A 14,534-nucleotide genomic window follows, 5' to 3' on the forward strand; every position below is an offset into this window, starting at 1 on the left:
GAATGAATGCTGAGTTTTTTTTTTTTTTTTTTTCGACCCGACCACAAGTGGATATATGCCTAGGAACCTACAGATACCTGAAATATCCATTTTGAAGACCCCCGAATTAATTACAACGAAATTTCTCGTGACGTCCGTATGTACGTATGTATGTGCGTATGTGTGTATGTGTAAGTGTATGCGCATGTATATATGTGTGTATGTATGTCGCATAACTCAAAAACGGTATGTCCTAGAAAGTTGAAATTTGATACCTATACTCCTAGTGGAGCCTAGTTGTGCACCTTCCCTTTTGGTTACATTCGAATGTTCCAAAGGGGGTCTTTTGCCCCTTTTTTGGGGGGAGGGAATCATTGTTAATTTCGATGTAAACTCAAGTGGTTTACATCGGCGATCATCGGCTATTATATATATGAAGATGAAATATTCACTTAGACCTAATTGTCGTGCTACCTTCGACCCACTTTCTAGTTGTTCAAGCGTATCAAGAATCTTTACCTTTTCTTAAATTGTCGCAAACTTTCGCTTTTTGTTTCCATTTTCAAACTTTATATGAAACAGCGTGACTAGGTGCCACAATATTTCATCACCTTTCATATTTAGAATAAACAAATGAAAAATGAGTTGTGGATATATATATATACACACGATATATGATATATATACACACTAATAAAGCGTGTTTATAGTGCGGTGTGTGGGAACTTGCGCAGTCAGTGATGCTGAAAGGATGAAAGTATATTCACGAAGTAAATGTTTAGTCGTCAATAACAAAACCGAAACTTAGCATCATGATTCCTTTCCAAATATTTTCTTGTTGAGAACGAGAAATTCGCTTTAGCTCTAAAATTCGTTTCTCCTGAAGAACTCGCGTTATAGCCAGTACAGGGGCTGTGGTAGAAAATATAACTGGAAACTGCATTTTGCGATAAAATCATGAAACTTGGCATGCATGTAGACAATGCACTAACAAACATTTTTGTATGTGGTGACATTTCAAAATCCCCCCTCCCCCCCAAAAAAAAACCCTGGCAGCCATTTTTGGTCAAAAATCAAAAAGTGCTTTTCTTTTTTATTTTTTTGAAAAATCCACTTTATCTTCTTTTAGGAGTTCTATTATGCTTACTAAAGCGTAAAAAGTCATCAAAATATCTCTAAACCTCCAAATTTTAAAATTAATTTTTAAAACTTGATTTTTTTAAACAAAACTTTAACTAATTAATGTCTAATATTTCTTGAGAAGTCGTTTGAGATTTTTTTTTATTTTTTTTATTTGTTTTTATTTTTTTAATTTTTTATATTTTTTATTATTTTTTTAAAGCATTTTAAAGCACTATGTTAAGGGAAATCAATTCATTTACAGTAGAACTCAGTAATCCGAACCCCAGAAGTCCGAAACATCAGGCAATCCGAACATACGTTTTAAAGCTTACTGATAAAAATTGATTACAAAACTAAGAATAAAACTAGAAATTAAAAATTATAAGCAAAGGTAGTAATTTTTCAAAACTTGAAACAAACATTTGAATTGTTGTTTAATAATGAATACAGCACTTTGATTAGTTAAAACAAAATCAATTTTCGTAATCGGCCGAAAAAAAAAGGCTTCAAATACTTTGAAATGCACGCAATTTTTTGGAAGTTTCACTCACATTCTGCAGTTTTATAAGTAATATGGGCACTTGAAATAAGGGGGAGCAGGGGGTTGCACGGACTTTAGTACTTTGTCTGAAAACAATATACTGCAGAGTCCTCAAGTAGCTAAAATTATTTAATCATATTGTTAATCGGTCAGAAAAGATTTCTATCATTGTCTTACTAATTATGGAGCTTTTCATTTAGCTATAACATGCTTTGAATATCACTCATCAATTAAACGTGAACATTGACTTAAATGAGTGCCTTTTCAAGTACAATTCCCCATACTTCATGTTTCATCATAATTCGTCACAGCAGTAACACCAAAAAAAGAATATCCAAAATGACGTAGTTGCTATCATTGGACCACTAGATGTTTCCATGAATGGACAACCTGACAAAGTGTTTCATTCATGGAAAATCTCAAATAATTTTGTAACTTCAGCTCAATTACCTTTGAAAATTGCTCAATTGTTTTAAAATAAATATGACAAGGGAAAAAAAATCTCAGTAATTCAAGAAAATTCTTATACAATCATAATTTCAAGGCAATTTTTTATAAAATTGATTAAAAATTTAAATTATAATAATACAGTTTCAAATACTTTTGCTGTTCCAAAAAAAAAAAAAAAAAAATTCCAAAGTTAGTAAAATATGGCCAGTGGACAAGTAAGAGTATTTAACGTGCTCAGTAGCTTATAGAAATGGTGGCATGGGCCTTAGGGAAGTCTGCTTACAATATAGTGTCCTGAAACCAACTTTAAACAGTCGCACGGAAAATAAAACTGGTTTGTTGTTGCCTTAGTCACTTATTAAAAATTAAGGAGATAAGCCCTCGAAAATAGGAATATGATTAGTGAATCATATTTTGAAACTAGAGCAGAAGTTTTTGGAATTACTTCCGAAAAATTGGAGTACTTGACCTTTCAAGAGGCTGAGAAAAATAACATGTCTCACAGATTTAATTAAGACAAAAAGTCTGTTAGTACTATATTCTCTAGTAGTTTGAGACTTAAGCTTCAGGTTTTTAGTAATAAAATGGTCAAAAATATTCTCTGGCATTTTATAGAGCAAGTTCAATCTTGCTTCGAACGAAAATGTTCAAAATCGATTTAAAAAAATCTCAACAGTTCAAAAGAGGTTGAAAAGATTTTAGCTAAGTACAGTGCTGCACAGGTTGGAAAAATATCAAGTGGTGAACCAGATGTGATGACAACAGTTGTGTGTTGTGTGAGTGCTGTTTTTTTTTTTTTTTTATGTTCCTCTTATCCAAAAATAAAACATTTTAGAAAATAAATCTATTTTTCTATCACTCATTGTTACTTGCGGTCTATCGATAGAAACTCGATGGTTCATCCATAGCAACCGGTAGCCATGAATGGACCACACGCTAAAATATATATTTTTAATTTTCATTCTTTATTTTGTATATTTATCATGAAAGTGAATATTATTTTTAAGAGAGAAATATATACTGAGAAATTGTTCCTATAATTAACGTGAAATTAGAGTTGGATTTCCTTTCTAAAAAAATTGAAAACTGTTATGTGGTTCATTGATGGCAACCTTCCCCTATGAAATGCTTAAAATGACATCGTCGTTGTCAACAGTTCTAACGAATATTCTCATATGTCCTCTTTTTGCAGCATGCAAAACATGTATGAAGATTCTGAAATCAGCTTCCTCGTGATTTTATGGCACTAGAGATGCCTTATTCGATGAAAATCACCGTCACATCATTAAGAGCAAACACAAGATGATATAGCTTGTGCAATCACGGAAAACAATTCTGTCTTCTTATCTGCGTTTCGGAGGAAACTGAACCAGTTCTCAGGAAGCAAACCATTTTCTCTAAAATGATATCTTTCTCTTATTCCTCTTATATGTCTTACATCTGTATCCTGAAAAGAATTCAGATACTCCACCGAAAAATTTTCTGTCCTAGGTCGTTTTATGTGAACGATGAAGGAACCATCATAGACAATGGCGTCACAATGTATCTCCAATGCACTTATTTTAAAATTAGCATTCATCATTTTCATCTTCATCATCCCTTCTTAACTCGTTTTCATCTTCTCTCAAGTTGTTTTCATCAGTAGGAATACTATAATTTAACTCATTGAGCAGGAATGTTAATGACCAGACTTATTTCCCGTTCAAAGAGCTCCATTTATTGAAATCGATGGAGGGTGTGATTGATTTTCATACAGGAGAAATTCAACTAGGTTGAAATTTACGGTATTGCAAAGAATGAAAAGCTTTGAAAACGAATCTGTGTCGGACTTACTGATTTTTCTAGAAAAATGAAATACTAAAAAGCTGTTGTTTTCTTGCCCGTGAATGTAAAGTGACTTTTGAGTCACAACTCTTTTCTCTATAAATTTGTTGTACTGTTTTTTTTCCTCAACTTGCCCAATCTTCATCAGTTGTGTCACATATTCTTCGTCCACTGCTATATTCGTCTCCAATGAGAACAATTCTTTCAATGACTCTAAAAATGGATTTTCATGTTTAGCTATTTCTCTTCAAGACCTTTCTTGAAAACATGCTTTGGAAACTTAACATTTCTTCATTGCACATATACAGCGTTTCTTTAAATCAACCGAGGTAACTTTTTCAAATTAAGTAATTAAATCGGTAATTTAAAGACCAGCCAACATCCATCTTCTTAACGCAATTGGATCTGTGTGAGACCAGTAGCCCCACCATCTCCTTTTACTATCGCATTGTTTTGCTTAGCCTGGTCCGATCCAACTACAGAAAACACATTCATTGTATTTTTTACAACAAACGTTCCTTTTTCAAAGGCTTTGTGTTCTCTGGAAGGTTTGTAGGTTATAGAAAAAGATCTTGTATAAAAACTGGTAACCATCCAGCATAATTACTAAAGTATATGTACATTGTATAGCAATAAAATGAAAAAAAAAACACACACACACACAAACACAAAATGAACTCCTTCAAAGTTTCAGTGAGGATAAAGTTGGCTGAAAGCTGTGATCTAATAAATTTTAACTTTCAAAGCATCAGCTTTAATACGGTGCTCCAAAACTTGAATTTGTTTATATATATGTTTCGTTTTTATAAAATGAGAAAATGCTTGCTGATGATCAATTGGGTGATGGAGAATTAACAACAGCAACAATAGTAATAATAAAAATAACCAGAAATTTAAAATTCAAACTTTAAATTTCTTTCTATTAGAATTATGGTGCCTTGAAATTAATTTCTCCCGTTTTCCCTCAAGTCCTTATTCTCCTATACCCTTCGCAAATAGTTTCGATTATGCGTGCTTAGTCATATAAAACGAGGGGCATCGTGGCCGGATAATGGGACAGTTCGGGAAATTAGAGTTCGGATAACTGGAACCCTACTTTGATGTAACCCTAATTTAATGTACCTTTAAATTCAAAAACCAGTAATTCTGTTATGGGGGGAAAAATTCACTTCAGGGAACTTACAATTTAAAAATATCGATTTTTTTTAAAAAACCACTTTTTGTGAAGCTTTTTTTTTTTTTAATTTGACATTTTTTGGAGCTTTAAACGGTAAAAATTTAATAAACATCCATGGAATGACGCAACCAATGATTTAAAAAATTATAATAACGAAAATTTAAAAAGAACCGCCGTTTTTGGTTTTGGACCAAACATGACCTCCAGAGGGGTTTTGGGAGGGATTTTGGAATGTCTTTCCCTCCTAAAATTTTTGTTTATACAATGTCTACAAGCATGCCAAGTTTAATAATTTTATCACAAAATGCAGTTTCTTCCCCCGTAGCCCCCGACTATTTCGCGTAAGTCGGATCACGTTGTAGCAGGAGTCGACTGTATTCCTATCGAGTCCGTAGGTGATGTCGAGGTTTCTATCTACATTCTCTGTAAAACTATCTTTTCCGCAGCGGTTTGCAGCACCGCCGAATAGAGGTATTTCACTCTTCACAAAAGTTGCCCACTGAATAGCTAATCATCAGGATTAATCAATCGTGATTAAAGGAAGAAATTGTAATCGTTAAATTTTGACTCACAACAATGTCATGTTTATGTAATCAATTCTTTCAAGGTTTTTGCATTTATTCCTTGAAAGTTCGCCATTCTCATATTGGTGGATTATGTTTAGACATTACGGAAATTATGTTTCCACATTTGGGTGACCGACCCTGGGTCCAATGCGTATCATACAGATTTATGAACATTAAAAGTTGGAAATTGCTGTTCTGAGGTACTATAACAGAAAAATGACAAAACATAACGATAATAAAGTTGCCAGGCCGAGGTAAACCGATCGCATAGGCACCAGGCGCTTGGTCAAAAGGGATTTGTCGCGAATTCGGTCCTGGTCAATCGAAGTCACTACGTGTACGCTGGTGTTTACTGGTGCATTTGAGTTCACTGTGGTCACTTAGTTCTCGAACAAGGAGATGGCGCGACCGTGGGGTAGGAGATTTGCGTCAATTTTTCTTGTGGTGAAAGAGGACCCTTAGTACCTTACGTGGTTAAAGTAATACGACGCAATACTCAGAAAATTCTGAGAAAAATCGATGTAAAGCCGCCATGAAGTCTCCTAGGCGCCTTATGAGTTTAAAATGTCAGTCTATTACGAACCGCCGCTAGCCTAGTTGGTTAAGGCGCGATCTTGTGCTCCAGAGATAGCACGATCAAATCCCACTCTGGACCTATTCTTTTCTCTTTTTTTTTTTTTTTTTGCTATCACAACAATTAGTGGTAACGCGTTTCACCCCTATATTACTTTCTGAAATTTATTTTTGCCAAGGATCGCAAACTTTTTCATTTACTGAAAAACATTCTTGCTCGTTATTCTGTACGGTTTGATTTGCCTAGTAAAGGTTTTTGACCTGTGATCCCCCTACGGTTATAGGGGACATCTGCTCATAGGACATTCGGATCTTTTTTTTTTTTTTTTTGTTATCACAGCAATTATTGAAATAGTTTCTCTTTCCAACATAAATTTTAAGAATTTATTTACATCATTTCTTTAAAATTATTTTCTTTTTCTTCCAACAGAACAATGTAAAACAATTCATATTTTTCATCCTACCACTACTTCGTTAGCACTAATTGCTGTGGTAGCAAAAAAAAAAAAAAAAAAGAAGAGAAAAGAAAAAGGTCCTGAGTGCGATTCGGTCGTGCTATCTCTGGAACACAAGATCGCGCCTTAACCAACTAGGCTAGCGGCAGCTCGTAAAGAGACTGACATTTTAAACTCATAATGTGCCTAGGAGACTCCGTGGCAACTTTAAATCGATTTTTCTCATAATTTTCTGAGTATTGCGTCGTACTACTTTAACTACGTAAGGTACTAGGGGTCCTCTTTCACCACAAAAAAAAAAAAAAAAAGACGCAAATCTCCGACCCCACAGTCGTTCAATTGACCTTATATTTGGGTAATTAATTTTCCTCGAACTCGGTGATTCAACTGACATTTATAGCGCCAACATACGCCAAACGCCTTCTCTAGTGGTCAGAGAAGTCTGATTGCGGATGGAGAGGTTCAGAAATCGAATCCCGGCTCCAGCATGGATGTACTTTCTCACTCCTGTCCTTGTCCTTTTTTTTTTTTGCGCATGTGTTGTTGTGCGGCGAATGGTTGCCTACCCTATAAAGGGGTCCTTATAGGATGTGTGTACTGTGGAAGTTGGGCTTCACACCAAATTACGGTACAGTTGGAAAAGTGAAGCTGCGAACCCCACATTGCCTGCCTAGCTGGCAGAAAACAACAATAAAATGCAATTAGCTGAATAAAGAAAGCAATCACCACTCGAAGTTACGTCCGCTTTAAAAATTTACGCTTCGCAATCTCAGATACTAATTGGAGAATTAAAATATTAGTTCAAAAACCATAAACACAAATTTAAAAAAAAAATCTTAAACAATAAAAATCCAGTTTTGAAGCATTTAACTATTTTAAATTTAGAGTAAAAATATGTAAGAGTAAAACTTATGTTCTTCATCGCCCAGAATATGTCTTCATTAGGCACCCCAACCTCCAAATTTCAAGGCAAAGTTTCAAGCACCTGCCCCGAAGCTATCTCAGCAAAAGCGCGTCCGAATCCAACCTCCCCTACCTGGGCAAACTAAATTATTCAATTACACACTTTCACGCGTTTTCTAGCGGGTAGTGGGGAAGACACGCGATTTTGCTATTTCAAGCGGGCGAAGAACGCGGTGAAAAGTATTACCACATGTAAATGCGGACTGTTTTTGTTCCACGAATTAAAGCCCAGAGCCACCTTAAAACTGGAACCCCTTCAAGAGACAGGCCCACCCATCCGACATTTTGGTTCCCCTCCAGGTAGCACTCCTCGTTTCATTACCGTTATTAAATGGTTATGACAACCATTTAAAAACGTCTATGAGACGTTTAAACGTTAAGTACGCTACTTGGGAAGAGCTTTGGACCAGCCTTGTTTCAAGTAACCCTGTAAATTTGATCTCCCTTGTAAGTTGACCACGTGTCTATGCTGATCCTTTTTGGCAGGTTCAAAAAGCATTTTTCTGTGTCATCACAATCTATTTGTTGATCATCTATCTAAGTTGATCGTATTCGTCAAGTTTAAATGAATTTTTCTGTGCCATCACCCTCTGTAAGATGACCAGCGGTTTAAGGTGATCGTTTTTGTCCGGTTCAAAAAAGCATTTTTTTTTTTAATGTCATCATATTCTATAAGTTGATTATCTGTATAAGTTGGTCATTTTTCTCAGGTTCCAAAACATTTTTCTGTGTCATTATCCTCTGTAAGTTGATCATCTGCTTGGGACGCTTTTGTCAGGTTCAAAAAAGTATTTTTGTGTGTGTTTGTGTGAGTGTATGTGTGTGTGTGTCATTATTGTGTCATTTTTTGTGTCCCTCTATAAGTTCGGCATAATCCTTTATAAATTTAAAACTTTTCTAAGTTGATCGTTTTTGTCAGGTTCAAAGAAGCACTAGTTTATGTCATCACGCTTTGTAAGTTGACCAACTGCCTATGGTGATCGTTTTTTTCCGGTACAAAAAAATATTTTTTGCGTCATCACCCTCTATGAGTTGACTATAACCATGAATAAAATGACCACCTGTCTCAGTTACTCATTTTTGGCAGGTTCAGAAAAGCTTTTTTTTTTTTGTCTCATCACCCTCTGTAGCAAGAAGTTTTTTATGAAGGAGTTTTTGCTTTGTTTTGCACATAGATAACTGTCTATTATACAAATAGATAACAGATTAATAGATACATAGACAGATTGATAAATAAATAGATAGATAGACAAATGAATAGATTGATAGCTAGACATATGCATAAGATAAATTGATTGATTGATATAGATATATAGATAGACTGATAGGTAGATAGATGGATATCTCTATAGATTTGTATAGACGCATAGTTAAATAGAGAGATATTTAGATAGGTAGAAAGATAGGCAGGTAGGAACAGAAATAAACACATACAGAAACTGAATCGACAGCCGGAAACAAAAATAAATCGTGTTTTTCGTCGATGCGAAAACCGGAACTGCAGCGAAAAAAAAATCGGTTTATTTCGAGTTGATATATTTCCAGCCATTTTGTTAGTGCAGCCATCTTATCAATATTTTTTAACCAAACTTCAGCTATTTAAGTATCACTATTGCATGCACTTTGCTATATTTATGATGGAATTATATTTTTAGTACAGATTAAGAATATACATAAAATAAAACTATTCATTCGGAACTAAGCCAAAACCGTTATCTTTTGTAGAACCAAAATCCGGAACTGAACCGATATAATTTTTTTTAGTTGAACTGGAACGAAAAAAAATACGGTTCGAAGCACTGCCACTTCATATTAGTGTATCGCGCACTTTGGAAACCAAAATGTCGGAGTAGTCAGCCCCCCTAATATACAGTGGCCTTACTTAAAACGTTCCTGGAAAATTCTGTTCCAGCGTTAACATATTAATAGGTGTTTTCATTAACATGTTGCCTCCCTTGCTGCTGCTGCTTTGATGATTCTTTCTGCTGGCGGCGTGCCGGGTTTTATATTCATGAAATTTTAAAGAGTTGGGATTTTTAGTACTTTCCTTAAATCATCGAGGTGCAGATTTTTAAGCCGGGAGAGGAAAAAGGATATTTATTATCAAGGCTTACAAATTTTGTCTTCAGCTTTAGAAACGAAATTTGCATGCCATGCAAGTGTTGAGTTAACCAAAATTTGTTGTTTGAATTTAAAATTGACCTTTTGGTAAAAGAGGAAATTTGAAAGAAAAGGTTTCTCTGAATACGTTTGCTTTCTTTTGTGCAAAACGTTTCGTTTCGCTTTATGTAAATTTATCTTTGAATTTAAAATACTAAATTGGCAGTTAATAACAATATTAATTGCAATTTAATTTCATTAAATTATTTATTTAAGATCATGAATTAAATTCTGGGAGAAATTCTACTGCATGAAATTGTTTACGAAAATCTCAAAAACAAATTACTTTAATGAATTTGTGTTTCAATTTTGGTTCCTCATTCAAATAACGGAGTTAGGCTAAATGGAGCTCCAAAATTAATGTAGATACATTGAGTTAAGTGTTTGAATTACTTATAAAAGAAGGCTTTTAAATAGGAGAAAATGATAACTGAAAGGGGTTTCGTTTTCTTTCTTATTCTTTGGAAGTACGGGACTTATGCAGCAAAAAACTTTATTGGAAAAACTTTACATAAGATGACGCATCACTAAACTGAAATATTGTTCTACTTTGGTTTATATACTATAGTTGGGGCAAATCTAACTTGGCAGCGTCGTACTATTGTGGTTAGAATTTACGTTGCCTTCACAATGCTGCCAAGTTAGGCTCAACTATAATATATTGGTAATAATGGTGAGAGTGGCGCTCGAAGATGTTGTTATCCACAGAGGAAGTAATTTATTTGTGTAAGTTAGAGGTGCTACGACGATGGCGAAACATCGATGTTTCAAAACATTGATGTAAGAATTTGAAACATCGATGGTATAGATACATCAACCAAAAAACATCGATGTTTCAAAACATCGATCTTTTTATTAATATATAAAGCACATTTTTGAATACACTACACTACACACTTACATATATGATTCTCTAACAAATGTTTCTTAGTGGATCAGTGAATTCTTTTGAGTTTTATATTGAAAATACTGGACCTTAAATTATGAATACAATTTAATAGGAATAATTTTGCAGCATCTTGGTACTATAATAGGACAAAAAATAATAATAAGACATGCAACGATCAATACAAACTAGTTATAGTAATAAGGAAATATTTTCAATCTGAATGACACTAAAAATAAATCTACATCAAAAAAGAATCCAATAAAAAATATATCATAGCACTTACCCGTCAGTTGAATGATGAGAAAGAGTTGTGCAAATAATATTGAAATACAAAATTAATTCTAACAATTATTATTAAGAGCAAGAAATATGCGTTGTACTGTTAGTACTACATAATTAAACACAAATTGTAAGTAATAGATAGACGACTTGTTGGGGGTAGTCGATAAGTATTATAATCCCCAATATTTTGTGTTGGCAGTTTCTAGAAAAAGAATTTTGTTTATTTTGTCCCCCAGAAGCGCATTTCTCTTTTCGCTGACTATCCCACTAGTCATAAAAAACTCTTTCCCCGATGGGACAAAAGTTACCATAATTGTAAAATACTTTAACTCAACTATCACCAGTTCTGAATTTTTAAAGTTATGATTTTCACCTTAGTCATGTATAGGATTTTCCTTTAGTTTTAGAACTGGAGAGCCTTGAAATACACTGCAAGTTCTGGCACCAGCCTACCTGTGTCGATACATTAAACACACCGCCAGCTCAGTCAATTCCAGCCGAGGACTGCAGTTTCGTGCTTATTAGCACTCATCAGTCTGGCATAGGAGTGACTGAGCCGGAAATGGAAAACCTCTTAACGAAGCCAAGAGTGCCAAAAAAACTGGTAGCTAATACAGAATTAGACCTGACGAGTGACCGAAGCAATGGTTCGGTTCAACTCGAATATTGAAGGCTAGGCAGGTATATGCAGTAAATTCTGTATTAGCTACCAGTTTTTGTTTGGCACTCTTGGCTTCCTTAAAGATTTTCTACATCCGGCTCAGTCACTCCTGTGCCGGGCTGATGAGTGCTAATAAACACGAAATTGCAGTCCTGGGTTGGAATTGACTGAGCTGGCGGTGTATTTCATGTATTTCTGCCTTGTCCCTGGCTATAGGGCGGTAACTTATACCTGTGTCGAGTTATCCCAATAACTTTGACCTCTTCCTCACATTCCAGTTATTTCTTACCATCTTGTATCCCAAAAATCATTCTCTAAGCAGAAAAATTGATCTAATAAAATGTGTGCAGATAAATGAAGGTTTTTGAGCAATTTCATAAGTAAACTTAATTACCTAGTTAGCAAATTTTATTATAATTTTCAATAAACAGACTAAAACACCAACATTGAAAAAACATCGAACCCAAAACATCGATGTACCAAAAACATCGAAAATAAAACATCGATGTTAAAAACACCGGTGTTTTAACAAAAACATCGATGCTTCCAAAACACCGATATCGATCCCCTAATGTAGGTTATACTTTCAAAATAGTTTTGGTGGTCCAATTTTTGACCGATCGAGGTCCGACCACGGTCCGCCAGTTTCCAACCGCTGAATTAAAGGGTCATTAAAGAAAGTTCACAACACTAAAGCTTTTTGCACAATAAAAAAAATTAAAAGTGATATATTTGCTTATGCAAAGGAGGAATAATTTTGGTCTTCTAGAATTTTGGTTGGTTAGGAAACACATGAAATCCTCACCTTACGGGAAAGGTTGTGCACATTTAAACAAAGAAACTACGAAATATAGAGTGGACACACATAGACTTTTTCAATATTCTTACTTTAAGACAAGAATACGTTTCCTTATTATTTGGTTAGCATTACAATGTCATCATTTTGCCCATCCGTACTCCTTCTTAAGCTTTTTGTTATAGTTACGACCCGTATCATCTGTCGCTTCCCAATTTCAGCTTCAAAAATTATTATATCTAGTTTTAAAACATTGTCTCATTAAGATAAGTATAAATTATCACTCTCATCTTGAGAGCATTAGATTGGTGGCCCATTGAGCATTCGGAGCCTGTTAAGTCATATTCTTTCGTTTATGCGGGGACAAATGCTGAAAAATACAAAATTAAAAACCTAACTTTGAAACTGTGCAATACTAAATTTTTTGCTTCAATTCTCCAGTTAACAATCAACGATCACTTCATTAAAAAAATGTTTGTCAAATGGGTTACTTTTACAATGGTTCCTGATGCAAATGACTATCACTGCCCCGTTTTAAAACTTGTCAAAAAAGGCAAAACCTAAATTTATCTCGCTGTTAGCTGAAGGTAACGAGCTAAAACTAAGGAGAAAGTCTAATGAACAATTAGAATAAACGTGGATTCTGCTGGTTATATTTTGCAGTAAAAAAAAAATAATAATAATAATAAAAAAAAATTTCGGTAGTAAAGACTTCTACTCTTTTATCGGTAGCTCAGAGTATGCTAGATCCACTAGCACAGTCAAAAATACTTTCTGGAGGGGGAGTGGTTCTTGATAAAAATACCTTCTGGAGGGTTTTTTTTTTTTTTTTTTTGAAGAAAAATACCTTCTAGAGAGGGGGTTTTCTTGATGAAAAAACCTTCTGGAGGGTTTTTTTTTTTTAATTAAAAATACCTTCTGAAGAGGATTTTTGATCAAAAATACCTTCTGAAGGGGATATTTCGATAAAAAATACCTTCTGAAGGTTTTTTTTTTTTTAAATGAAAACAGCACTTTCATAAGCATAAACTACTGTATTAGAATTTGCATTTATATTAAAACCAATTGCTCTGGAGGGTGTTTTAACGCCCCTCCCCCTCCCTTTTGCTGCGCCACTGGTTGGATCGAAAGAAACACCATGGAGAGAACATAAATTTCTGTCTGATTAATACTTAAACGTGATGAAACTCACTAACTCCCGAAACAGGATAATCAGCAAATGTCACACACACACACTTTGACTCGATGTCATCTAAATATTCAAAAATAATTTTCCTCTTTATCGCTTTTGAGAAACTGTTTTGAAAATTGACTGTTTTGCGAAAATACCACAGAAATTCCTTTACTTAAAAATACCAATAAATAATGTCGCTTAACGATGAAAAAGCTATCCGTTTCATAGTCATTATGCAAAATGAAATTCAATTTATTTTGTACTGGTTAATAACTTAGCTCGTTCGACCATTTCTAACTCCTTTGTCATCTTTTCGATTTCCCGAATTTGCATAAAGCACTAACGTAAATTCTGTCTTATTAATATTTAAAACCTAATAAGACTCACAAACTCCAATAAACAGGATAATCAGCAAATGTCGCAATTTGGCTCAATGCCATCTAAAGATTCAAAAATAATTTTCTTCTTCAGCGCTTTTGAGAAATTGTTTTGAAAATTGACACTCTTTCGAAAATACCACAGAGATTCCGTTACTTAAAAATTGCAATAAATTACATTGCTTAACGATGGAAAAGTTGCAGGAAGTTGCTACTACTAAAGTTGCACTGTGTGATAAGACTATTACAAACTCCAATAAACAGGATATTGATGTTAAGCAAAGGTCGCAACTTAGCTCAATACCATCTGAAGATTCAAAACTAATTTTCTTCTTCATCGCTTTTGAGAAACTGTTTTGAAAATTGAATGTCTTTCGAAAATACCTCAGAGATTCCGTTACTTAAAAATTGCAATAAATTATATTGCTTAACGATGGAAAAATTGCAGGAAGTTGCTACAACTAAAGTTGCATCGTGTACCGTGTAATAAAACCATTACAAACTCCAATAAACAGGATATTGATGATGAGCAAAGGTCGCAACTT

Source organism: Uloborus diversus, chromosome 7 (assembly GCF_026930045.1).
Source record: "Uloborus diversus isolate 005 chromosome 7, Udiv.v.3.1, whole genome shotgun sequence".
Taxonomy (NCBI): Eukaryota; Metazoa; Arthropoda; class Arachnida; order Araneae; family Uloboridae; genus Uloborus; species Uloborus diversus.